This window comes from Wyeomyia smithii, chromosome 1, assembly GCF_029784165.1.
Source record: "Wyeomyia smithii strain HCP4-BCI-WySm-NY-G18 chromosome 1, ASM2978416v1, whole genome shotgun sequence".
Lineage (NCBI taxonomy): Eukaryota > Metazoa > Arthropoda > Insecta > Diptera > Culicidae > Wyeomyia > Wyeomyia smithii.
Window position 1 is genome coordinate 184885284 of NC_073694.1, and position 25024 is coordinate 184910307.

General features: G+C 39.9%; 1 protein-coding gene across 3 annotated transcripts in view; it reads right to left on the minus strand.

Annotated features, from left to right (window-relative positions):
- Positions 1-25024, minus strand: part of LOC129721045 (coiled-coil domain-containing protein lobo) — a 465133-nt gene that overhangs the window by 295318 nt on the left and 144791 nt on the right. The gene's annotated exons all lie outside the window — the stretch shown is intronic.

Below are 25024 nucleotides of genomic sequence, written 5' to 3' on the forward strand. Positions count from 1 at the left end.
ACTTTAATGAACTCCATAAGACAAGAAGTCTTAGATTTAACACTCTGCAGTAACACCCTTTCGGAAAGAATACATAATTGGCATGTCTCCAATGAAGCATCCTTATCCGATCACAGACATATTTTATTCGAATACAAAACAAATGACATTATCAAAGAAACTTTTAGAGACCCCAGAAAAACGAACTGGGGGCTATACTATTTTTATCTATTAGCGGGAGGCAACTTCCCAAATGATATTATAACCACAAACAGAGAACTTGAAAATGTCTCTGTTCAAGTAACAAATAGAATCTTCCAAGTGTATAACAACAGTTGTCCGATCAGGATTCGATCAACAAACAGGGATGTTCCATGGTGGAACACCAGACTAGATAATCTAAGGAAGCAGGCACGAAAAGAGTTTAATCGCGCAAAGCGCACCTCACAGTGGGATGCATATAGAAGAGCTCTTACTACGTACAACAAAGAAATAAGGAAATCTAAACGTAAAACCTGGAGGCACACATGCGAAAATATCGAGAGTACTCCAGTGGTTGCTAGGTTACAAAAAGTTCTTTCACAAGATCTTTCTAATGGCTTAGGCACTTTGAAATATAACAGCGGAGCTTTCACTTCCACCGCCACAGAAACTTTGAACCTAATGATGGAGGTACACTTCCCAGGATCCTCACCAGTCGTGAGCGAAAGTGCGACTTCGTTGGAATCATACACTGGATCAGAAACGACCAGCATAATTAATTCCAATGAACCCAATAAAATTGTAGGTGCAGCTGGGCAAAATATGACCAGAGAGCATTCGCAAGATCTAGCAAGTCGTATTTTTTTTTTTTTTTTTTTCAACATTCTGTGCCGAACACGCATCAGTACTGGACGTGTTTGGTGATCGGTCCGATAGAGTATAAAACAAAAGACGTGTGAACAAGTGTTGGCATTGTTTGCCTGGTCAAGTGAAATAAATCCGGGTTCAAGGTCGTGCCTTTGTGCAACTGTTTCGCATCGTGACTGCCAGCTGGTGCGTAAGCCGATTTGGCTGCTGGCTGGATTGTGCTACAGCAGTGGACGAGACACAAACGAGGAAAAAGAAGAAGCCATCAGTGTCAGCGAGTTGTATCGCTGTGTGGAGTGATCTCACACCTGGCTCGCTGCTGGTGGCTGTTTGGTGCTGCTGTATTGGTGCTGCTGGCTGTAACGGCTGCTACTTCGAACGATCGGACAACCAACCTTACTGGAAGGGAGAAATAAAAAGGTACGTGTTCTTGTCAGCGCTAGTGCGCTAGACTTAGCGCGATGGATGTAGATCCCTCGCCTCCCGCGCCACCATCCCCGAACCCCTCTGACCCTGACCCTTCTGTTACCCCCTCCCCTGTTCATTCTTCAGTCCCCCCTCGCCCCAGGCTTTACCCAGACGGAGCCCAGGGCAGCTATACTGTTTATTTTCGGCCAAAGGCAGGACCGAAATCGAAAAAGTTGAACCTCTTGCAGATTTCTAAAGACCTGACGAAGGAGTACAAGGGCGTGACCGAAATTTCCAAGGTCCGGCCTAACAAGCTCCGTGTCGTGGTCGGTAACCTGAAAGAGGCCAACGATATAGCTTGCTCTGAGCTCTTCACACGCGAGTATCGCGTTTACATACCCGCACGAGACGTGGAGATCGACGGTGTCATAACCGATTCGAGTCTGTCCGTCGAGTGTATACTGCAAAGTGCCAAAGGGTGCTTTAAGAACAAAACGTGTCCCGAAGTAAAGGTGCTCGACTGCAAGCAATTGCGGTCAGCATCGATCATCGGTGGCAAAACAGTATACACTCCGTCAGACTCGTTTCGAGTTACGTTCGCCGGGTCTGCACTACCAAGCCACGTCTCGATCCACCGGGTTCGTCTCCCTGTGAGGCTCTACGTGCCCCACGTCATGAACTGCCTGAATTGCAAGCAGTTAGGCCATACAGCCGCCTACTGCTGCAATAAGGCACGTTGTGGCAAGTGTGGGGAGTCTCATGCGGAAGATTCTTGCAGTGTTAACGCTGAAAAGTGTATTCACTGCGGAGAAAATCTGCATGAGCTCTCGACATGTGCGGTGTACATGCAGCGCAGGGATAAAATAAAACGGTCTCTCAAAGAGCGTTCAAAGCGTTCCTACGCTGACATGCTGAAGAAGACCGTTACCACTTCTCCCGTTACTTCGAACCCCTTCGATCTGTTGTTCTCTGATGAAACCGATTCTGACGATTCACCAGCGGGAGCGTCTTACGCCAATCCTGGGGAGTCTAGAAAGAGGAAAAATATTTCCTCTCCTAAACTTCCCAGAAAAGGTCCTAAGATTTCTCAAAGTGAAATGAAAGTTACAAACAAACCAAACAGTGCTGCGGAAAAACCGAAGCAAACTCCTCCTGGGCTGGCAAATTTAAAGTCCCAGAAGGAGTTCCCAGCACTGCCAGGAACATCTAAAACCCCAGTTGCTCCTTTTACACTCCCAGTTGATGAAACAAACTCTGGATTAGTGAAATTTTCTGACATTGTGGACTGGATTTTTGAAACTTTCAATGTACCCGATCCAATTAAAATTTTTCTTACAGCATTCCTCCCAACAGTTAGATCATTTTTGAAGCAGTTGACTGCCCAATGGCCTCTCCTTGCAGCGATTGTATCCTTCGATGCCTAATTCAACTGCGTATATGAAGGATTCTATCTCTGTCTTACAGTGGAATTGTAGAAGTATTTTACCAAAAATTGATTCGTTTAAAGTTTTGATAAATAAAAACAAATGCGATGCATTTTCCCTTTGTGAAACTTGGCTTACTTCAAATATTGATCTCAACTTCCATGATTTTAATATTATTCGCCTTGATCGAGACACCCCATATGGAGGAGTACTTTTAGGGATTAAAAAGTGCTATTCTTTCTATCGTATTAACCTCCCCTCGATTCCAGGCATCGAAGTTGTCGCATGTCAAATGACAATACAAGGTAAAGAGCTTTGTATTGCCTCAATATATATTCCCCCCAGAGCACAGGTTGGGCAACGGCTGCTCTTTGATTTAATAGAACTTCTTCCCTCGCCACGTTCGATTTTGGGAGACTTCAACTCTCATGGCGTGGCTTGGGGTTCCCCATACAATGATAACCGCTCCTCTTTAATCTATAACCTTTGCGATGACTTCGACATGACTATTTTAAACAACGGTGAAATGACACGTATCCCGAAACCTCCAGCGCGCCCAAGCGCTTTGGATCTATCCTTATGTTCGACGTCGCTACGGTTGGATTGCACATGGAAGGTAATCCTCGATCCTCACGGTAGCGACCATCTGCCTATTCTTATTTCATTTACTAACGGGTCAACTCGCATGCGACCAATTGACATTCCGTATGACCTCACACGAAATGTCGATTGGAAGTTATACGAGGAAATGATTTCAAAAGCGGTCGAGTCGATTCAACATCATTCACCACTTGAAGAATACAACCTCCTCGCGGGCTTGATTCTCGACGCCGCGTTGCAAGCCCAAACGAAGAAATATCCCGGCGTAACGATCAAAGAACGGCCTCCCACTCCGTGGTGGGACCAAGAGTGCTCCGATGTCTACACGCAAAGATCCGACGCGTTTAAGGCCTACCAGACGGGAGGTATACCTGGCGACTATTTACGGTATTCGGAGCTTGATACCAAGCTTAAAAGCTTGGCTAAAGCAAAGAAACGTGGATATTGGCGTCGGTTCGTGAACGAGACGTCGAGGGAGACATCGATGAGCACTCTTTGGAACACAGCCCGAAGAATGCGGAATCGCGTAACGGTCAACGAAAGCGAGGAGTCTTCAAGTAGGTGGATATTTGATTTTGCCAGGAAAGTATGTCCGGACTCTGTTCCTGAGCAAAATATTGTTCGCGATGCGTCTCCGGGCCACGACGCGATAGAATCACCTTTTACGATGGCAGAATTTTCAGTTGCCCTCCTGTCCTGTAACAATAACGCGCCTGGATTAGATAGAATCGAATTCAACTTGTTGAAGAATCTACCCGGCAATGCCAAGAGGCGCTTGTTGAACTTGTTCAATAAGTTCCTGGAGCAAATCATTGTACCGCAGGATTGGAGGCAAGTGAAGGTGATCGCCATCCAAAAACCAGGGAAACCAGCTTCTAATCACAACTCTTATAGGCCGATTGCAATGCTATCCTGTATCCGGAAATTGATGGAAAAAATGATACTCCGTCGTTTAGACCACTGGGTCGAATCAAATGGTCTACTATCAGAAACTCAATTTGGCTTCCGCCGTGCCAAAGGGACGAATGATTGTCTTGCGTTGCTTTCAACAGATATTCAGCTGGCGTATGCTCGTAAAGAACAAATGGCGTCTGCGTTCTTGGACATTAAGGGGGCTTTTGATTCCGTTTCTATTGACATTCTTTCGGGTAAACTTCACCGACAAGGATTTTCTCCAATTTTGAACAATTTTTTGCACAATTTGTTGTCCGAAAAGCACATGCATTTTACGCATGGCGATTTGGCAACTTTTCGCATTAGCTACATGGGTCTTCCCCAGGGCTCATGTTTAAGCCCCCTTCTTTACAACTTTTATGTAAATGACATCGACGAATGTCTGGCAAATTCATGCACGATAAGACAACTTGCAGACGACAGTGTAATCTCTGTTACAGGAGCCAAAGCTGCCGATTTGCAAGGACCATTGCAAGATACCTTGGACAATTTGTCTGCTTGGGCTTTACAGCTAGGTATCGAATTCTCTCCGGAGAAGACTGAGATAGTAGTTTTTTCTAGGAAGCATGAACCTGCTCAGCTTCAAACACAATTAATGGGTAAAACGATTTCTCAGGTTTTGGTACACAAATATCTTGGTGTCTGGTTCGACTCTAAAGGCACCTGGGGTTGTCACGTGAGGTATCTGATGAAAAAATGTCAACAAAGAGTGAATTTTCTTCGTACAATAACCGGACAATGGTGGGGAGCCCATCCAGGAGACCTCATAAGGCTTTACCAAACAACGATATTGTCTGTTATTGAATACGGGTGTTTCTGCTTCCGCTCCGCAGCAAACACACATTTGAACAAACTGGAGCGAATACAATATCGCTGTTTGCGTATCGCCTTAGGTTGCATGCAGTCGACCCATACGATGAGTTTGGAGGTTTTAGCTGGAGTACTACCATTGAAAAACCGCTTCTGGAGCCTGTCTTCTCGTATTCTAATCAAATGTGAGGTCTTGAACCGTCCCGTGATCGAAAATTTTGAAAGGTTAATCGAACTTAATTCTCAAACCCGTTTTATGACATTGTATTTCAATCACATGTCCCAAAATATTAACCCTTCTTCGAATATTCCAAATCGTGTCGACTTATCAAATACTTCTGATTCTACTGTGTTTTTCGATACATCCATGATAGAAGAAACTCGTGGAATCCCGGATCATTTACGCGTGCAGCAGATCCCTAAAATTTTTTCCAATAAATATCGAAACATCAACTGCGACAATATGTACTACACTGACGGATCACTTCTTGATGGGTCCACTGGCTTCGGTATCTTCAATAACAATTTAACCGTCTCCCATAAGCTCGATAATCCTGCTTCTGTTTACGTCGCAGAATTAGCTGCAATTCAGTACACCCTAGGGATTATCGAAAAAATGCCCACGGACCATTATTTCATCTTTACGGACAGTCTCAGTTCCATTGAGGCTCTCCGATCGATGAAAGATGTTAAGCACTCTCCGTATTTCCTGGGGAAAATACGGGAACATCTGAGTGCTTTATCCGAAAAATCTACTCAGATTACCTTAGCGTGGGTCCCTTCTCACTGCTCGATACCGGGTAATGAGAAAGCGGACTCTTTGGCTAAGGTGGGCGCAACAAACGGTGATATTTATGAAAGACCAATTGCTTTTAATGAATTTTTCGCACTTGTACGTCAGAATACGATCATCAGTTGGCAAAATGCTTGGACCAGAGGGGAATTGGGAAGGTGGTTACATTCCATAATCCCCAAAGTATCGACGAACCCGTGGTTCAAGGGGTTGGATGTAGGTCGGGATTTCATTTGCGTGATGTCCCGGCTTATGTCCAATCACTATAGATTTGACGCGCTCCTCCGTCGTGTTGGGCTCGGGGAAAGTGGTATCTGTGCCTGTGGTGAAGGTTATCACGACATAGAGCATGTGGTTTGGTCATGCCCTGTACACCGTGACGCCAGGTCTAAATTGATAGCTTCCCTGCAGGCCGAGGGTAGACAGCCGGCTGTTCCTGTTCGTGATGTCTTGGCGAGCCGTGACCTATCCTACATGTCCCTTATATACGTTTTCCTGAAATCCATCCATGCCCCAGTCTAGTCCCGTTCCCCTCCGTCTACACCCAACAAAACGACAAGAACACGTTTGAACCTTAAGCACAAAACCAGCAACCAGACCCCGCACAATAGAACCAGGACCCAAGGACTACGAGCCTCTGTCCCAACTCACGACATCGTGGCTCAGCAGAACGAATCCATACATGCCATTCGACGATTATCAGACGACCATTGAACAACAAAACACTGATTGGAAATCCCATGCTAGTTTTAAGTTAGACTTAATTTCAGCTCGTAGTCGGCAGCGAGGATAAAAAATTTGCTTTAGTTTTTAAGTCATCAGATATAATTGGCGCCGTTAAACATTAAATTGTATTTGTGCCGTGTCAAATAAATGTTATGTGAAGAAAAAAAAAAAAAAAGTCGTATTTTTACTCACGCGAGAGTTGAATGGGCAATAAATTCGTTTGCACCATATAAATCACCAGGTTCTGACGAAATCCGTCCTATCATGATTCAAGAGAGCAAAGGAAGCTTAACCTCTCTCTTAACTGAGATGTTCAAAGCAAGCTTAAGGTTAAAATATATTTCAAAAAGCTGGCGCCAAGTTCGTATTGTCTTTATTCCGAAAGCTAATAAAAAGGACAAAACGAGTCCAAAATCGTTTAGACCAATTAGCCTTTCGTCATTCATGTTGAAATTGATGGAAAAACTCATCGATGACTATATAAAGTCAGAATATCTGAAGCCAAAACCTTTGAATAAATATCAATTTGCTTATCAGCATAACAAATCCACAGTAACAGCACTTCATGCACTAGTAACAAAAATTGAAAAAACATTCGAAGCCAAAGAAGTTAGGCTAGCAGCATTTCTAGACATCGAAGGCGCTTTTGATAATGCATCCTATAATTCAATGAAAGGTGTTATGATAAAACGTAACTTCGACAAAACTATCGTTGACTGGATATTTGAAATGTTACAAAAAAGAGAAATAACTTGCAATCATGGAGGCTCAACAGTCACAGTAAGGACTGCAAAAGGATGCCCACAGGGAGGGGTTCTCTCACCCCTGTTGTGGTCATTAGTGGTTGATGAACTGTTGACACAACTAGAATCACAGGGTTACGAAGTAATTGGTTTTGCGGACGATATAGTAGTTATAGTTCGTGGAAAATATGAGCATGTAATCAAAGATAGACTCCAAGATGCTCTAAATTTAACTACAATGTGGTGCAAAAAAGAGGGACTTACGATACATCCAAAGAAAACTAACGTTATTCTATTTACACGCAGGAAAAAAATCAAAATTTCTGACTTATGTCTTAATGGAACGAAATTAGAACTTTCGCAAGAAGTCAACTACTTAGGAGTAACTCTAGACAGCAAATTAAACTGGAGCTTACATATGGAAAAAATAATAAATAAGGCTACAAGTGCCTTATGGATCAGTAAAAAAACCTTTGGTAACAAATGGGGATTGAAGCCAAAGATGATCTATTGGATCTATACAGCTATCGTTAGACCCAGAATAACATATGCGTCCTTAGTATGGTGGCCAAAAACAAATGTCAAGTATGCTCAAAAGAAGCTGGAAAAGTTGCAAAGACTTGCCACAATTTCCATCACTGGAGCAATTCGAAGTACTCCTTCAAAGGCACTAGATGCTATGTTAAGCTTACTTCCATTGCATCTATTTGTACAATTAGAAGCAGAAAAAAGCGCACTAAGGCTACAAAGAACAAAAAAGTTCCTTGAAGGAGACCTTAGGGGACACCTCAGTATACTTGAAAATTTCAAAATCAGTGCAATGTTATCTCAGGAAGACTGGATGGATAGGCAGTACAACTTTGAACGACTATTCCAAGTGACTGAGCCAAGTCGCACTGAATGGGAATCAGGTGGGCCTAGCATTCAACCAGGCTCAATAGTGTTCTACACGGATGGCTCCAGGTTAAACAATAGGGTTGGCGCTGGGGTGGCAGGCCCTGGAGTCAGTCTATCAATACCTATGGGAGAGTGGCCAACAGTATTTCAAGCAGAAATACAGGCAATAATTGAATGCGCTACAATTTGCTTACGACGTAACTATAGACATACAAATATATGCATTTTTTCGGATAGTCAAGCTGCACTAAAAGCACTGAAATCCGTTTCCTGTTCTTCGAAATTAGTATGGTATTATATTCAATTGCTACAGCAGGTGGCTAGAAATAGTAAAGTAAACTTATTCTGGGTACCTGGGCATTGCGGCATTGAAGGGAATGAAAAAGCTGATCTGTTGGCGAGAAATGGATCAATGCAGTTGTTCATAGGGCCAGAACCGTTTTGTGGGATCTCAGAATGTACCCTCAAAATGGAACTTAAGAAGTGGGAACAATCAATGATAGAAAACATTTGGAAAAACAATAATTCAGCTCGACAATCGAAAAAATTTATTGCACCCCAAAAAACAGTAACCCAGCGTTTGCTCAGTATCTCAAAAAAAGACTTATGTACCTACAGTGGCCTTGTAACGGGACACTGCCCAAGTAAATATCACTTTAAACAGATAGGTAAATTGCTAAATGATGCCTGTCGCTTTTGTAACCTAGATAAAGAAACCTCGGAACATTTATTATGTGACTGTGAAGCACTCTCTCAAAAGAGGAAGCAATTCTGTGATAAACACTTAATACAACCATTATATCTGGATGACTTCTCCCAATAAGGCAGTGAACTTTATTCGTTCAATAATACCTTATTGGGACGATGCCTATATTCAGCAAGTGGAAACCATTCAACCTAATAGTGGTACGACACCCTGATAAGGCTTACATCAAATAGGGGCCCGCCACAAAAGATCAAATCTCTGGTCGCAGTGTAAAATGTACCCAACAGGAAAAAAAAAATCCCCAAAGTTGGAAGAAAGGAAAAAACCCTACCTAAGCCTTTCAGACCCATAAGTTTGACTTCATCGCTTCTCAAGTTGATGGAGAAAATAATGGATAAATATATCCGTGATGAGTTTCTTAAAGACTCCCCGCTGAACAGGAACCAACATGCCTATCAAAGCGGTCAACAGAAACTGCTCTTCACAGCTTAGTGACGTTGATTGAAAAGTCCCTAAGTTATCAGGAGACGGCGCTATGTGCCTTTCTTGATAATGAAGGGGCCTTCGATAACACGTCCTTTGCATCAATTGATACGGCTCTTTCTCATAAGGGAATCGACCAAACTTCAAGGAACTGGATACACGCAATGCTCTCTAGCAGAGTGATCACAGCAACCTTGGGAGATTCGTCTGTAACAATGTCAGTGATCAAGGGATGCCCGCAAGGAGGAGTTCTCTCGCCCTTGTTATGGTAACTAGTTGTCGACGCACTTCTCAACAAGCTTTCACAGATTGGTTACAAGGTCATTGGATACGCCGATGACATCGTCCTCATCGTCAGAGGTAAAGATGACGCAACTCTGTCGAGCCGAATGCAAACGGCTCTGAATACCACCATGTCATGGTGTTTACAGGAGGGTCTAAACATAAACCCCTTAAAAACAGTCCTAATTCCATTCGGCAGACGAAGAACGATCTCCATCACTCCTCCAATACTGAATGGAGTTAGACTGGGCTTCAGCAATGAAGTCAAATATCTCGGAATTATTCTGGACAAGAAACTGAACTGGTCTGCACAACTGGATCATGCCGCTAAGAAAGCGATCTCAGCGATCTGGGCCTGCAGAACTCTGTTCGGTAAGACCTGGGGACTGAAACCAGACTTGGCACTCTGGTCTTACAAGACCATTGCCCGACCAAACCTATGCTTTGCCAACTACCTCTACATCTTCATGTGAAAAAGGAAGCAGAGCTTGGCGCTCTAAGGTTGCGAAGGAGGAAAACCATACTTGAAGGGGACCAAATCGGCCACCTTCGCATACTTAGGGAGTTCAAACTAACTTCGCTATTAACCACAGTCTCCGACTGGATGGACGTTAGGACCAACATCGTCAGTATTTATACGGACGGCTCGAAAATGGGATCCCTAACGGGATCTGGTATATACGGACCCGGTATCAGGGAAACGTTTTCCCTGGGAAAATGGCCCACCGTTTTTCGAGCAGAGGTATATGCCATATATATCTGCGCAAAAATATGTCTGCAACGCAACTACAGACATGCGAAAATCGGTATATTCTCGGACAGTCAAGCAGCACTACTAGCACTTAAGTCCGTCAAATGCGCTTCCAAACTTGTTTGGGAATGCATTGAAACTCTACGGGAACTTTCTCGACAGAATTCAGTTTTTCTGTTTTGGGTGCCCGGACACTGCGGAGTCGAGGGTAATGAACACGCTGACTACCTAGCAAGACAGGGATCAGCTCAGCGGTTTATTGGCCCCGAGCCGTTTCTGGGTACGTCCATTTCCGCTATCAAAAGCGAACTACTAACTTGGGAAAGGCTAGAAATAGTATCCCAATGGCAACAGGCACAGGGTTGTAGACAAGGCAAACAGTTTATATATCCGAACCCTGGAACCGCCAGAAAGCTACTTAGTCTAAATCGTAGTGACCTACGGATAATCACGGGACTCCTCACCGGACACTGTCCCGCTTTTTATCATTTAAAGAAAATCGGCGTAGTGTTGAACGACACCTGCCGATTCTGCAAATCTGAACCAGAGAGTTCAGAGCATTTGCTTTGCTCTTGCGAAGCTCTTGCTTCCTCTAGGTACAACTTCTTAGGAAGTTACCTTTTAACTCCATACCAAGCATGGAGCTCCAATCCCAAGCAGGTCATTAGTTTCATCAACTATGTTGTACCTAATTTAGGTACAGGTTTACAACAAAACAGTTCGACTCCATCAATGAGTACGAAGAATCCGTAACCTGTGCACAGCAATCGGGGCCCGCCACAAAAGACAATCAGCAAGAATGTCGCAGTGGCATTTCAGTACCCAGTGCCCTTCAGGGAAAAAAAAACCACTATTGGAAATGGTCGTTACAGTCTGTTCACACAACATTTATTTGATACGGCACAATGCAAATCAATGTTTTACGGAGCCAATTTAGTATAATGCCTTATGGTCCAAAATATCATATAAGCTAAAGACAAATTTTTTATTCTCGCTGCCGACTACGGGCTTGAACTAAATCTATTACTAAAACTAACATGTTTTTTTTATCCGAGATTCGTTTCGCTGTTAAATGGGCACCTTCATGCTCTTCAAATAGCTGTAAACAAGTAGCATGTATGGCAAGTTTCGCTGAGCGAGGATATCACGAACTGGAACATAGGGCTGTATTCCTCGGGCCCTGAGGGTATCCAAAAGTAGAGATCTGGCGCCGCGGAATTCAGCACACACCCAAACCACGTGTTCAATGTCTTGATACCCTGATCCACAAACGCAATGATTACTGCTCGCCAGCCCAACACGCAGGAGATGAGCATCTAACCCGTAGTGGTTGGACATGATCCGAGACATCATGCGAATGAAACCTCGTCCTACATCCAACCCCCGAAACCAAGGTTTGGTGGAAACCTTGGGGATGATGCTGTGTAGCCACCTCCCCAGTTCTCCCTTATCCCACGAGGCCTGCCAGTTGACAAGTGTATTCTGACGTGAAAATTTTAGAAATTCATTGTCTGTTGGTCTGTTGGTCTGTTGTAAATATCACCGTTTGTTGCGCCCACTTTAGCTAAAGTGTCCGCTTTCTCGTTGCCCGGAATGGAACAATGACAAGGGACCCACACTAAGGTAAACTGAGATGATTTTTCGGATAAAGCACTCAGATGTTCCCGTATTTTCCCCAGGAAATACGGAGAGTGCTCAACATCTTTCATCGATCGAAGAGCCTTAATAGAACTGAGACTGTCCGTAAAGATGAAATAATGGTCCGTGGGCATTTTTTCGATAATCCCTAGGGTATACTGAATAGCAGCTAATTCTGCGCGTAAACAGAAGCAGGATTATCGAGCTTATGGGAGACGGTTTAATTGTTATTGAAGATACCGAAGCCAGTGGACTCATCGAGAAGTGATCCGTCAGTGTAGAACATATTGTCGCAGTTGATGTTTCGATATTTATTGGAAAAAATTTTGGGGATCTGCGCACGCGTAAATGATCCGGAATTCCACGAGTTTCTCCTATCATGGATGTATCGAAAAACACAGTAGAATCAGAAGTATTTGATAAGTTGACACAATTTGGAATATTCAAAGAAGGGGGATCCCCAGCGCCTTAATCCGGCCCTGATACCATAAAGTGCTAAAAAGTGGTTTCACAGCTTAAAAAAGTCATATTTATATAAATCGGGTTGAGCACCATGACTTTTGCAACATCGATCTTTTTGGGACACCCCAATACTCATACATACAAAAGCTTTTACCTTCAATTGAAAGTCCAAAGACAGTTTTTTCTTGTTCACGCAACATTTATTTGTCACGGCACAATACAAATAAATGTTTTACGGAGCCAATTATGTCCAAAGACAGTTATCACGGAGTGCTACCATTGATATCCAAGGTAACAATATCAGTTCTACTATGTACTTGAAGAAGTTTTGATTGCTTGTTCTTTAAAACAGGGCATAAATCTTATTATTCTCACAAACTGCTACAAATCAGCCGTAAAATCCCCATAAGATCAAGGAGGCCCATGCTAGAGAAGGTTCTCAAGAATAGTTCCTAAAGATTGCTTAAAACTCTATAATTAAAGAGGTGGATAAATCTACATGTATTTTCAAGTTAATATTTTTTAATTTTTAATTGCCACGTTATGTTTATACGCGCCATGATATTACTGGCAAATCAGTAATTTATTTAGAAAATAAAAAATATATCTGAATTTTCGTTAAGTTCGGGTCTGTTGGACTATGGAACATTTGACTAAACTTTGTGTTCAGCATGGTCAACATTCACTACTGAACTGCCAGAATTATTAGTAGCTTTAAGAATCTCGGCCTTTTATCACCGTTTAATTACAAATGGCTATTATTTTGACGTAGTTAATCACAGTCTGTTCGCCATACTTGTCGTTGGTTTTATTTCAATCCCTCATATAACGGCTTTTAACTAAAACTTCTTGAGCAAGACTAATAACATTTTTTTAGTATCCCGACAATTTGGCATTTACTTGTTGCATTCACGGAGAAGAATACTTGCGCTTGAATAAAACTTGCTTGAACTTTTCAAGACAAACAAATTTTATCTGAGATAGCCCTCTCTCCCGTTTAACAACTGTTTGTTTACAGTCAAGCACCATTTTTGTGATCATTGCTGTTGGAAAAGTGTTACTTGTAGCAATTTTTAAACAAGAAACAATAAATGGTTTAGAATAAACATCCGGTGTATTTTATAATTAAGGCCTTAAACATGAGCAAAATGAAGAAATGCAACATATTGTATGAAGCAGTGGAATGAATACCATTTCTCTGTCATTTTCAGGTACAAGTGGGACTCGTTTATCCGGAATTTCATTTTTTCGGTGTTCTTTTTAATTTTTATTCCGAAATTTTGCCTTTACCACCCCTTCTGGCATATTTGTTACTATTTATGTCATTTCCGGCATGTTTGGGACAGGTTCGATTCAACTGAAAATAATCAATGTCCAATTTATTTTTTTTTGCTTGAATGAGCTAAAAATTTTTGTTTATTTTAGATCCTTTTCTTTCACGAATGTTCTCTCTTTCATGAGACAAAATGGGTTTAAGAAAATTTTATGGGCACATTTACAAGATAGATTCATCTTAGGGGCCGTTCCTAAACCATGTGGTCATATTTTGATCACTTCTTATACCCCCCGTACCCCCGCATGGTCTTTCGTGGTCTTTTGGTCAACCCCCCTTGCGACTTAAACCACGTGGTCTTTGCATTTTTCAAGTGCCGAAAATTCACTTAAATTTTTACATTTTTATTATTAAACTTTCAGTACCTTCTATATTTTGTAGAAAAAAATGTAAAAGCTTCATTTTTGACTTGCAACAATAAATCATAAGTCAGGAAAAAAAACCACGTGGTCACCATTGATGCTCATACATACTCGATATTATTTCGCTTTTTGAAATATACTAAAACCATGCCAAAACCGGTTTCGTAGAATCACCGTTTTGAGCTCAGTTTTTGTCCGATTTAAGATAGTCCTGTGCGCCGCCACGCCGCGCCGCCGCCACTGACACTTTTACGCACTCCGCCGCCGCCGGTTATAAAAATACCGCAAATCATAGCCGATAAAGGAACACTCGTATGTTTTGTAATGCGGAATTTGGCAATTCTCAACGCAATTTTACATGGTGGCCTCACGCAGTGTTACACTTCGTTAAGTACCTCCCCTCCCCTGAGCGAGTATTTACGAATGTTCCGCAAGTGTAAATGATTTTAATTTGTGGAAATTTGATTCAATATTTGACATTAAATGTTCAGACTTTAGTCTTTTTTTACCTTTGTTATACTAATAACCTTTGTTATACTAAACAAAGGCTATAAAATCGGTCGAAAAACGCAAAATAGATCCAAGATCCGGAGGTCCGAATCGTATATACCATTCGACTCAGCTCGACGAACTGAGAAATGTCTGTTCGTGTGTATGTGTGTGTATGTGTGTACTTGTGTGTGTATGTGTGTTGTCTAAATGTATGTGCCGCAAAATACTAACGCACCTTTCTTACAGAAAGTAAAATCCGATTTTAATGATCTTATATGCAAACGAAAGTTACTGTGCTCCCCCAGAATGCTACCGAGTGGATTTTTGATTAGTGGCTTAGATTTTAAAATATTGATCAAAGAGTAATTTTTATATAAGACATTTAACTTTTAAGGAAAAATTATGACACGGAGAGCCATGTGTTGAATACCAATTTTCTCAGATCGACGAGTTGAACAATTTATGTATGTTTGTGTATGTGTGCCTGTACGTATGTATGTGTAAATATGTTGTTTATATGTGTAGTATATCAGAATCGACCCAAAAAAGAAAAATAACAAAAAAATACACTCTTTTTCAGAACGCTTATTCCGATTTTGATGTTCGCATGCTCAAATGAAAGCCCGAGAGCTCATTGAAAATCATACTGAGTGCGATCTTTTATTGGTTGCTTGAACTGTAGAGTTTTGACCAAAGTATATTTTAGACATGGGATATATTACTTTCTGGACAATTTTTCTCTCTTCTTCTCTATCCCTCTTTTTTTCGTATCGCTATTTATTTCTCAAAGGAAATCAACAATCATCGACAACTTTTCATAATCTTTACACTCTTCGTAGTGTCTCTTAACTGGTGTAAATAAATTACCCTTTAGCTTTTTCTTGAAAATTTGAACCAGATTTTAGAAGAAACTGTAATGCTTACTTAGCTCTTTTCTTGGTTACGAAGCTTACTTCCTCACTTCTTATAAAATATATACTAAATTGTACGTTGAACCTAGATTTGCGAAGAGTAAGAAACATTTACAGCTTTCGGGAGCCAAGCATCGTAGTAAAATCTGATTCCACAAAGTGCAAATGTAAAACAATTAGTGATGCAGATATTTTGAAAAGCTTTACCAAAGATGTATAGACCTATCTACGTACGAATGTGTTAGTGCTGTTTTGTTCGCAATGCTACGTTTGAACAGCTGGAAATTTTTTCAGATGAACACTTAGTTTATGTTTTAAATTTGTGTCCAGGAATCTAAAGTAACTGGTGAACGTAATCGACAAAATAAGGAAAAAGTGTTAAGGCAACTCTACATGACTATACACGTTTACTAGTGTGCGCAGGTGAAAAGTCCCTTATCTTTATGAATGATACAATATGCTCATGTAAGATATAAATATTTCTTTCTAATTTAAGACTAAGTGTAAACAGAGTATCCAAGTTATTCCACTTCTCGTTATTGCAGCAAGATTTAAAAAGCATTTATTTCGGATTTTTTCATACAGCCTAGGCATACACTCTGAAAATCTAAAATTCTAAAAGATCGTGGAGAACCTTCATTTTCAGATAATGCGTTTGAGATAGAATCAAATTGACAACTTTCATCAATAGCTATATTTTTTTCATGTATAATTCTGAACTATATTTCGAGAGCAGGTTTGTAGAAGTTTGCTTCAATTCGTAAAAAAAACTCGATGCTGATTCATAAATCTAGGTCCTGCGATTTCTAAAAATAAAGCGAATAAGTAGAATCGCATTAAACTAACATACATGTTTCCTGTTCTAGTGTGAAATTAGCATCATTGTTATCTATTAGGGGAACAACGGGCAACACGGACAGGGCGGGTAGGATGGTCCGTTGCTCATTTCTATATAAACTATTGAAATTAACACAAATCATTTATGATAGTTAGAATTTAAGCTTCTGCTGCGGTAAAACTTCAGAAAAATATAGTTTTCAATGACATTGGAATAATTAAGCATATTTGAAACATGTGGGTGAAGATAGTTTAGTGAAAATATGATTTTTTTGGAAATCACATCGATCCAAAAAATTGTTTGCCTCTTGGGCAAGACGGTCAGTCGTTGTGTTCGCAAAATGGGCAGTCTGAGAAAACGACGATAGCACCATTTAATATTGTTTCTTTCAGCATTCTTAGTACGTGAGATGAGACTTAAAGTCATTAACTCTCATTTGAAATAAAAATCATTATTAGAAACGTTGTTAAAACCTGTAAATATGCTACATGTAAATGATGTGAATGATTCCATCTGCGCAGCGGACGGTAAGCTTTAAACACGTGCTTTTTTGCGCAGCGCGTCGTCCCGTAGAGAAAAGAAATTTGCTATATTCTTTCATAGGTCCGTCTTACCAGCACAGCCGGTCCGTTTTATATGCACGTTGTGAAATAGTGGTTTTTAGAGACTGTTTTTATTTTAGTGAAAACTGTTATAAAATCACTCTGAAAAGGAAAGGTTTGCTTTATTTTATGAAAAGCACTAGTCAATGTCGAATATCCTGAATATCGTTGGTTGCAATGTTGTGTTTTGAGCAGAATAATGAATGATTTCCTTAGGGTGACCGTCTTGCCCGTTGTTCCCCTACTGTTTCCCCACGTTCGATTATTTGAAAAAAAAAATTAATTGCTTCTAGCCAGTATTTAAAAATTGGTTTGTGATCGAAAAAATAAGACTCATGTACTCCAGTGATAACACTCATTTTATTTGCGAAAACCACGTCAAGCTTTAATTCAATGATTGTCTTTGGTTAACTTTCGTAAAACTATCTTCCAAATTCATTTGATTCATTATTGAAATTGGACTTACGTTGGTATACCATTTGTAATTGACTGGCCTAATATGTATAAAGTGATAGTTGGTATAACAAAGGTTTCTGCCCCACTAGGTGGATTTATTCAGGTTTATCGAATGAAATCAAAAATATCAATGTCATTTTCAATAATTTGCAGAGAGCCAGTTTGCTTCGAGAATATTGTTTCAGTTATCATAACATAAGTTTATCTCTATTTTTTATTCTTATGCAAACGCATGAGCAGTTCGAAAATGTTTAAAACTTTACGAAAAATGACTAGTGGTTTTTCATTGATTTTTTTTATAAAGACTTTATTTTTCACATTACGCGACGCGACGCGAGACCAGACAAACAACGCTTATTGTTCTTAAAACATAAAAAACGCATTGAAATTTATCGCGTCGCGTAATGTGATCATCGGTTCTTACGTTGCACAAAACATCGAAAATACAGTGACTATATTTTTCTTTAGAATACTGAGTTTTTTTGTAGATCGATATGCGGGAATTCACTGAAAATTTTGCGCAAATTTAATATTTGATCATATTGCGCTGAAATAAAGATTTTTGAAGATAGTCTTTTTTTTCAACATCGATTATAAACTTTTTGCCAAAATTCACTATGAATTTCATACCAACGTTAAGGCATCGAAAAGAACACTTTCAGCTGTTTTTCACTACCATGGTGATATTTGCGAACATTTCGGTCAGAATGGGTCGCTTTCGACCCGTCATATTTAAGCGCGATTGTCATGGAAATGACATTACATAGTTCATATGATTTTGTTGCGTTTAACGCTATTTCAAACCAACAAAAATTTCCCAGATGGTAATGATTATGAATATGTTTCAAAAGTCGCAATAGAAAATGGAGAACCTGTGGAGTTCAACGAAGAACACTATTCAGTTTTTCCATGGGTAACCTAGCAAAATATATGAAAGTTGAAACGACATTCTAACGTGAGGTTTATCGAATTTTGCCCCTATGGTTAACCAAAATGACAATATTAAAAAACTATCAATCTTTTTTACCAAAACTGAACGTCTCTGGGAACAGTATTTCTTGTAATTCTTTTTGTGGGCTCGTTGATGATTTTTTTTGGGATTTACACTACTTTTTTGTACTTTTTCTGCTTGGTTTATTATTTTCTGATTGTTCAATTGTTTGTTTACTTGATTTATTATTTTTATATTTATTTTTATTTCTATTTTTGACATCCTTACAACCCTGATGTATACATTTTTATGTATGAAGGTTGAATTAAAAAAAAACGTACATGAGAGTACAAAAGCACACATCATGCGCAATATTTTTTTAAGTAGTAATTAGTGTCACGCCGATAAACGCCGCCGCCGCAGCCGATAAAAGCCAATGGCATCACGCCGGCGCGCCGATCGCCGCCGGGGTAAAATGTTTTCTACGCCGCACCGCCGCCGACGATATGGTTGGCGCAAGGGTCTTATTAAGATCTGTTTTTTAAAAGATGGGTAAGAAGATGCTAATTTGTGGACAAACTCTTAGGAGTTTGATAATTGGTCTTAAAACAAAATTGGGTCGAAAAAACATCGAAAATTTACGGTTTCTCAAAAATTCAAAATGGCGCCATTGCTGCCCCTTAAGTTGCAATATGTTCAAACTCGGGGAATTTTAGTTTTGCATCAAAATACAAAAAAAAAATTATATATAGAAACCAAGGCAGAAAAAAGTCATTTTTGTTGCCCTGTGTAATCAATATAAGTCTAGATCTCAAGAAAAACTTTTCTCAGTGAACATAAAAAATAACACCATTTAGATACAAATTATAACAGTTTCCTACGAACTACCGTTGCAATTGATTCTTAGATATATATTTTACCTTGTAAATTAGCTACTTGCAATGCTCGAGACGAAATTATCTACGAATTTCTAGCATATGCATGTTTACTGTAATCTAAAACAGATGCACAGTGTTTCACCATGTACCAACTGAGCTCGGTATTACTTCATTTTTTATGGCTCGTTGCTCTATCGGGAACCCGATTCTTTGGGAATTTTTTAAGCCCACAGCTAAACCGAACCCGGAATCTGATTCCGATCCTGGCCTAAACCTAAAAAAAATGTTTTTATTTTTCAAACACCCGTACCCGACTAAAACCAGAAAATTATATTTTTTACCTTGAGGATACATTATGTTAATTAAATTTTGAAATAAAAATCGTTCCTCTTTCTCATCAAATTAGCAACACGTTAGAATGAATGCGACAATAAGCTAAATACCAGGTCCCGAAAATTCAAACCTTTCCAGCATCTTCTAGCTATAATAAATCAAATATTTCATCTCAATAACATAATTGCACCGTCAAATTTTCGAACCGAAAATTTTATTCAACATCCAACGATTAACGCAAAGCTGTCGATTTCTCAACCACTCGGCTTCCCCTCATACATCCACTACCCCCTTCCCTACCCTCTCCCTGCCCCACTACACACACCGATCGGACCGTTACAGCGTGAAAAACCATCACAAACTAAATCACTTAAAAATGTTGCTTGTCCTGACAGGTTAGCTCTCCGGGACGCTGGCTGGCTAGTGCTGCTGAGCTACAGCTTCATAACTACCGGCCAGTCCAGTTGTTTAAACTTAGTTCTTCTGTCTCTTTTCAGCGGCTTCTTTCACCGGACGCCGACGACGACGACGACGACGGAGAAAGTAGCTGGCGAACCTGGCCTCCTTCTCCAGCGGGGAACGGTGGGATGAGGCTCAGATGAACCGTTCGCACCAGTCGGTCACTCCGGGGGTCGGCTGACCGGCTAGGTTGTTGCTGGTGGTGGTGGTGGTGGCGGTTACGGTGCTAGGGGCGGCAAAGGGGTGGCAGCAAACTTCTCGTTTCGCTTGACCGTTCTGATGTGGTCAGAGAAATGTAGGAAATAATAAGAAAGAAAGGTCCTTCTCGCATCTCGCAGTGTTTTCCTCCAGAGGATACGAACAGTACCGGTACGAGAGGCGGCTTTGCTTCAACCATCTCAGATGTGTGTGGATACCTTCGTTTATGTAAATTGCAGAAAAGAGCTGAAGCGCCTTTCTGCTCAGCTTGATTTGACTCCAGTTCGGGTATGGTAAAGGATCTGCATAGTGCCCACCGCACCACCCGTGCCAACTGATCCCAACCAGAAGAACCAGAGATGTTAGCGCTACTGATGGGGTCCTCAAACGAGAAGAGCTAAGGTATATGCACAGGCAGCTGATACTCGGTCAAGTTTGCTTACTTGCCGGACTGCGGATGACTTGGCCGGCCCGCAACGATGACAACGAAGAAATGGAGACTGGGACACAGCTTCTGCTGATTCTATCGCTATTTCTCAGAACCCCAGTACAATTTCGCCTACTTGGCTGGACAGCACTGCTCGGAAAAGTAAAATACCGAATAGACCAAAACTTAAACCGCGTCACCCATCCCATCGGCTTGCTTCCATTATTTTGTCCGTACGTAATATCCCTGTTGGTCATCATCGTCGGCGCTATCGTCGTCGTCCGGGCTCCGTGAAGAAGTGGAGAACTCGCCGAAACGGGAAGCTCCTCCACTGTCACACAATAACCATTACCAGTTCACATTACATATCCTGACCCGGCCGTAGCCTGCCTTTTTGTTTAACAAAATAACCGGCATCTCTTAGATCCGTGCGATTCCTTCTGGCCAGTCACATGCGATGGTGTCCTTCTTGGAGAATGGATAGTGACGGTCCTTATGCTTGGGTATGGCGTCACTCTCGTTAGCGCACCTTCCCCGGCCTAGTGGAGATCGAGCTACGAGCTGGTAGTAGGTATCGGTTTTCATTTGCAAGTGACGTCCATATAATAGGGAATAGGGTATAGGGTAGGAAAAAAACAGGTAACAGGAATAAAATTTGACATTAAGTAAGTACGCTTCAAGTCTCTTGGTGTGCATTTTTCACGGACCTCGCCTCGTCTCGTAACGGTGATAATTTGCGAAAAAATTTAATAATTAGTTTGGTTTGGAACAAAAAACTTTTGTTATCTAGACATATAAAAAAGCAGTTCTCTTTGTCTGTCTGTCTGTCTGATTCATATAAACATGGAAATGACTGAACCGATCGGCGTAAAAATTTATATGATGGGGTTTTTGGGGCCGGGGAAGGTTCGTATGATAGTTTGAGACCCCTCCCTTCTATTGAAAAGAGGGCTCCCATACAAATGAAACACAAATTTCTGCATAATTCGAGAACTAATCAAGTAAATGGAACCAAATTTGACATGTGGCTGTTTTTGGGGACAAGATATGTTCTTATGATTATGTGACAACCCTCCCTACTCTGAAGAGGGGTGGGTTTATACAAATTTCTGCATAACTCTAGAACTAATGATGCAAATAGAAACAAATTTGCCTTGTGGAAGTTTTGCATTACTCGTGAATTAATCGAGCAAATAGAATCAAATTCGACATGTGGAGGTTCTTAGGAGCGATGAAAGTTTCTGTAGTGGGTGTAGAACCACTCTGGAAGCTACCTCGGGTAGTAGGGAAGGGGGGGGGGGGTAGGTGTGTTCTATATACATTTCTACACAACTCGAGAAATAATCAAGCAAATAGAATCAATTTTGGTATGCGAAGATCTTGGGAGCAAGAAATATTTCTATAGAGGTTCTACACCCCTCCCTCTTCTGAAAGGGAGGACTTTAATACAAATGAAGCACAAATTACTACATAACTCAAGAGCTAATCCAGCAAATAGAACCAAATTTGGAAAGTGAGCATTTCAGTGTACAAGAAACGTTTCAATGATGGTTTAACACCGCTACCTACTAAGGGGGGAAGGTGGTCCCATTAAATGAAACACATATTTCAACCAGCTTTTCGCGGAAAACAGCTTAAAATAATCGGGATGATGAACAGAAGCCAACAATCGTCCCCGGACACCGTTTTATAATTCCGGTTTCTGGGAAACAGTCCAAATCGGCCGAATTGGGATATTTCCGGAACTTGAATGGTACCCAGAGGACAGAGGTTGACCCCACATGCCATTTTGAATTCCAAGATATCAACTTCCCGTTCCCAAATTCCATTCAGTATCTGTATTTCCGGACTTAGAATTATCTAAAAAACATCACTTTTTAAAAATTTGATTCTTTTTTTATAAAACATCAAAAGATTACCTAAATAAAAAACCGGTCCGGCCATGGAGAAATCTTGAAAAAAAAGTAAATAAAAAACAAAATTTCCATTATTTTTTCGAGGAGATATTATTTTAAGGACAAAATAATTGTCTACAACTTTGCCGGAGACACTATGCCAATCAAACAAACCGTTTTGGCGGTAGAAATATTTTTAATTTTCATTTTCTGCTCATTTTTTCCAAAAATTATAACTTTTTTTCCTTATTTCTCCATGATCACCGGTTGCATTTATCAGGTAATCTTTTGAAGGTTTTATAAAAAAATCAGATTAAAAAAATTAGCTCTTGAGGTTTAAAAAATAAATCAGATATTTAAAAATAAGCTTTTTAAGATACTTAATTTTTATAATTCTTTTAACTTTTTTCCAAGAAATAATTAATTTGTTTTAGAGTGTATATTTTTTTCGGAAAGACAAAATTAGCATCTACAAATTTTGTCAAAGACGTCACAACGATCAAACAAACCGTTTTGTCTCTAAAAATATTTGTCATCATCAACCATCAATACCTTCCCAAAATAGCTTTTTTCAGTAGCTTCTCAAAAGTGAGTCGTGTTTCAAAAAATTAAACCAATAGCACGAAATGATATCTTTCGCATATAGAAACATCTATGTAAAATTTCACCCAAATCAAAAATATTAAAACTGAGACATTTTTTGTGGAACTGCTCATGTAATAAAACCTCTAAATAAATCCAAACTTTCCTTACTTTTTCGAGTAAAAAAGTACGCTACTGCTTAAAATACATCGCCTTTGTTAAGTAGAATAAATTTTTAAGTTTTCAAAGCATACATTTTACACCAAATTATCAGCATTTCTTTAGAGGAGATTTTAATACGTGGACAATCGAGGCATCAAAATAAAAAGCATATATAAAATACTGGTAAACACAGATATCGCCCTAGAGCTAAAACTGGAAATAAATTAATTATTGTAGGTTTTTAATCTTTTCTGTCAATTTTGGTGTCCCTAGGCACCTAGGAAGTGAATCTGAAGGCGAGATTTAGAGCAAAAGTTTGAGTTCACTGTTGTCGGTCAGCGTAATATTCAAGGTATGTACAACCAGCATTAATATATAAATTAATATATTAGTATTGGTTTATAGAAGCTAAAAATTTTATAACTGCACAACATTAGGCTCCTTGAAAGGCCTAATAAATGTTCATAAGACTTCTTATTACAATTCAATTCCTGCGCAATAATTTTAGTAACAAAATTTCACAAGCTTAAAATATTCAACATTTCAGTATTTTAGTACAGGTCGGACTCGATTATCCGGAATACCCAAAAAAGATTCATTCTGGATAATGCAGTTTTCCGGATAATCGATTCACAGAAGAAATACTAAAATTTGCGAATAACGTACATAAAATAAATATTTCTTTTTGTTATTTAACTTGTATGATGCAGTGGCGTAACCAGATATTATTTCTGAGGCGAAAAGGGGTAAAATCATGAGAAGGAAAAAAATAAATTGGACATTGATTATTTTTACTTAATTCGAACATGTCCCAAACATGCCGGAAGTGACATAAATGGAAACAAATATGCCAAAAGGGATGGTACAGGTAAAACTTCGAAATAAAAATTAAAAACAAACACCAAATAAGGGCTGGGGCCTAGTGTGGTTGGTAACGTCTCCGCCAACCACGCTCGACGTCTGGGTTCGAATCCCACCGCCGACATAGGTGTCGATGGTTGTGAGGTGGCGTGATCCACTCACAACCAACCCAACTGGTCTAGATTCAATCCTAGTCGACACCGGGAGATTATCTGAGGTGAAAAATCTCTGGGATCACGCCTTCCATCGCATGAGGAAGTAAAGCCGTTGGCGCCGGTCCGTTAATAAACGGGTCGTGAGTTAGGGTCCTGGGTGTGGAGTCGCCTCCCTGGGCGTCGGTGATTGGCCACAACAGTGGCGGAACTAGACCGACAGAAAATAAGCGAGAATAAAAAAAAACACCAAATAAATAAAATTCCGGATATTCGAGTCTAAAAATTTCGGCAAATCGATTTTCGGATAATCGAGTCCGACTTGTATTTAATTATTTCATTATTGTTGTATTTTAGTATTTTAGTATTTTAGTATTTTAGTATTTTAGTATTTTAGTATTTTAGTATTTTAGTATTTTAGTATTTTAGTATTTTAGTATTTTAGTATTTTAGTATTTTATTATTTTAGTATTTTAGTATTTTAGTATTTTAGTATTTTAGTATTTTAGTATTTTAGTATTTTAGTATTTTAGTATTTTAGTATTTTAGTATTTTAGTATTTTAGTATTTTAGTATTTTAGTATTTTAGGATTTTAAGATTTTAGTATATTAGTATTTTAGTATTTTAGTATTTTAGTATTTAAGTA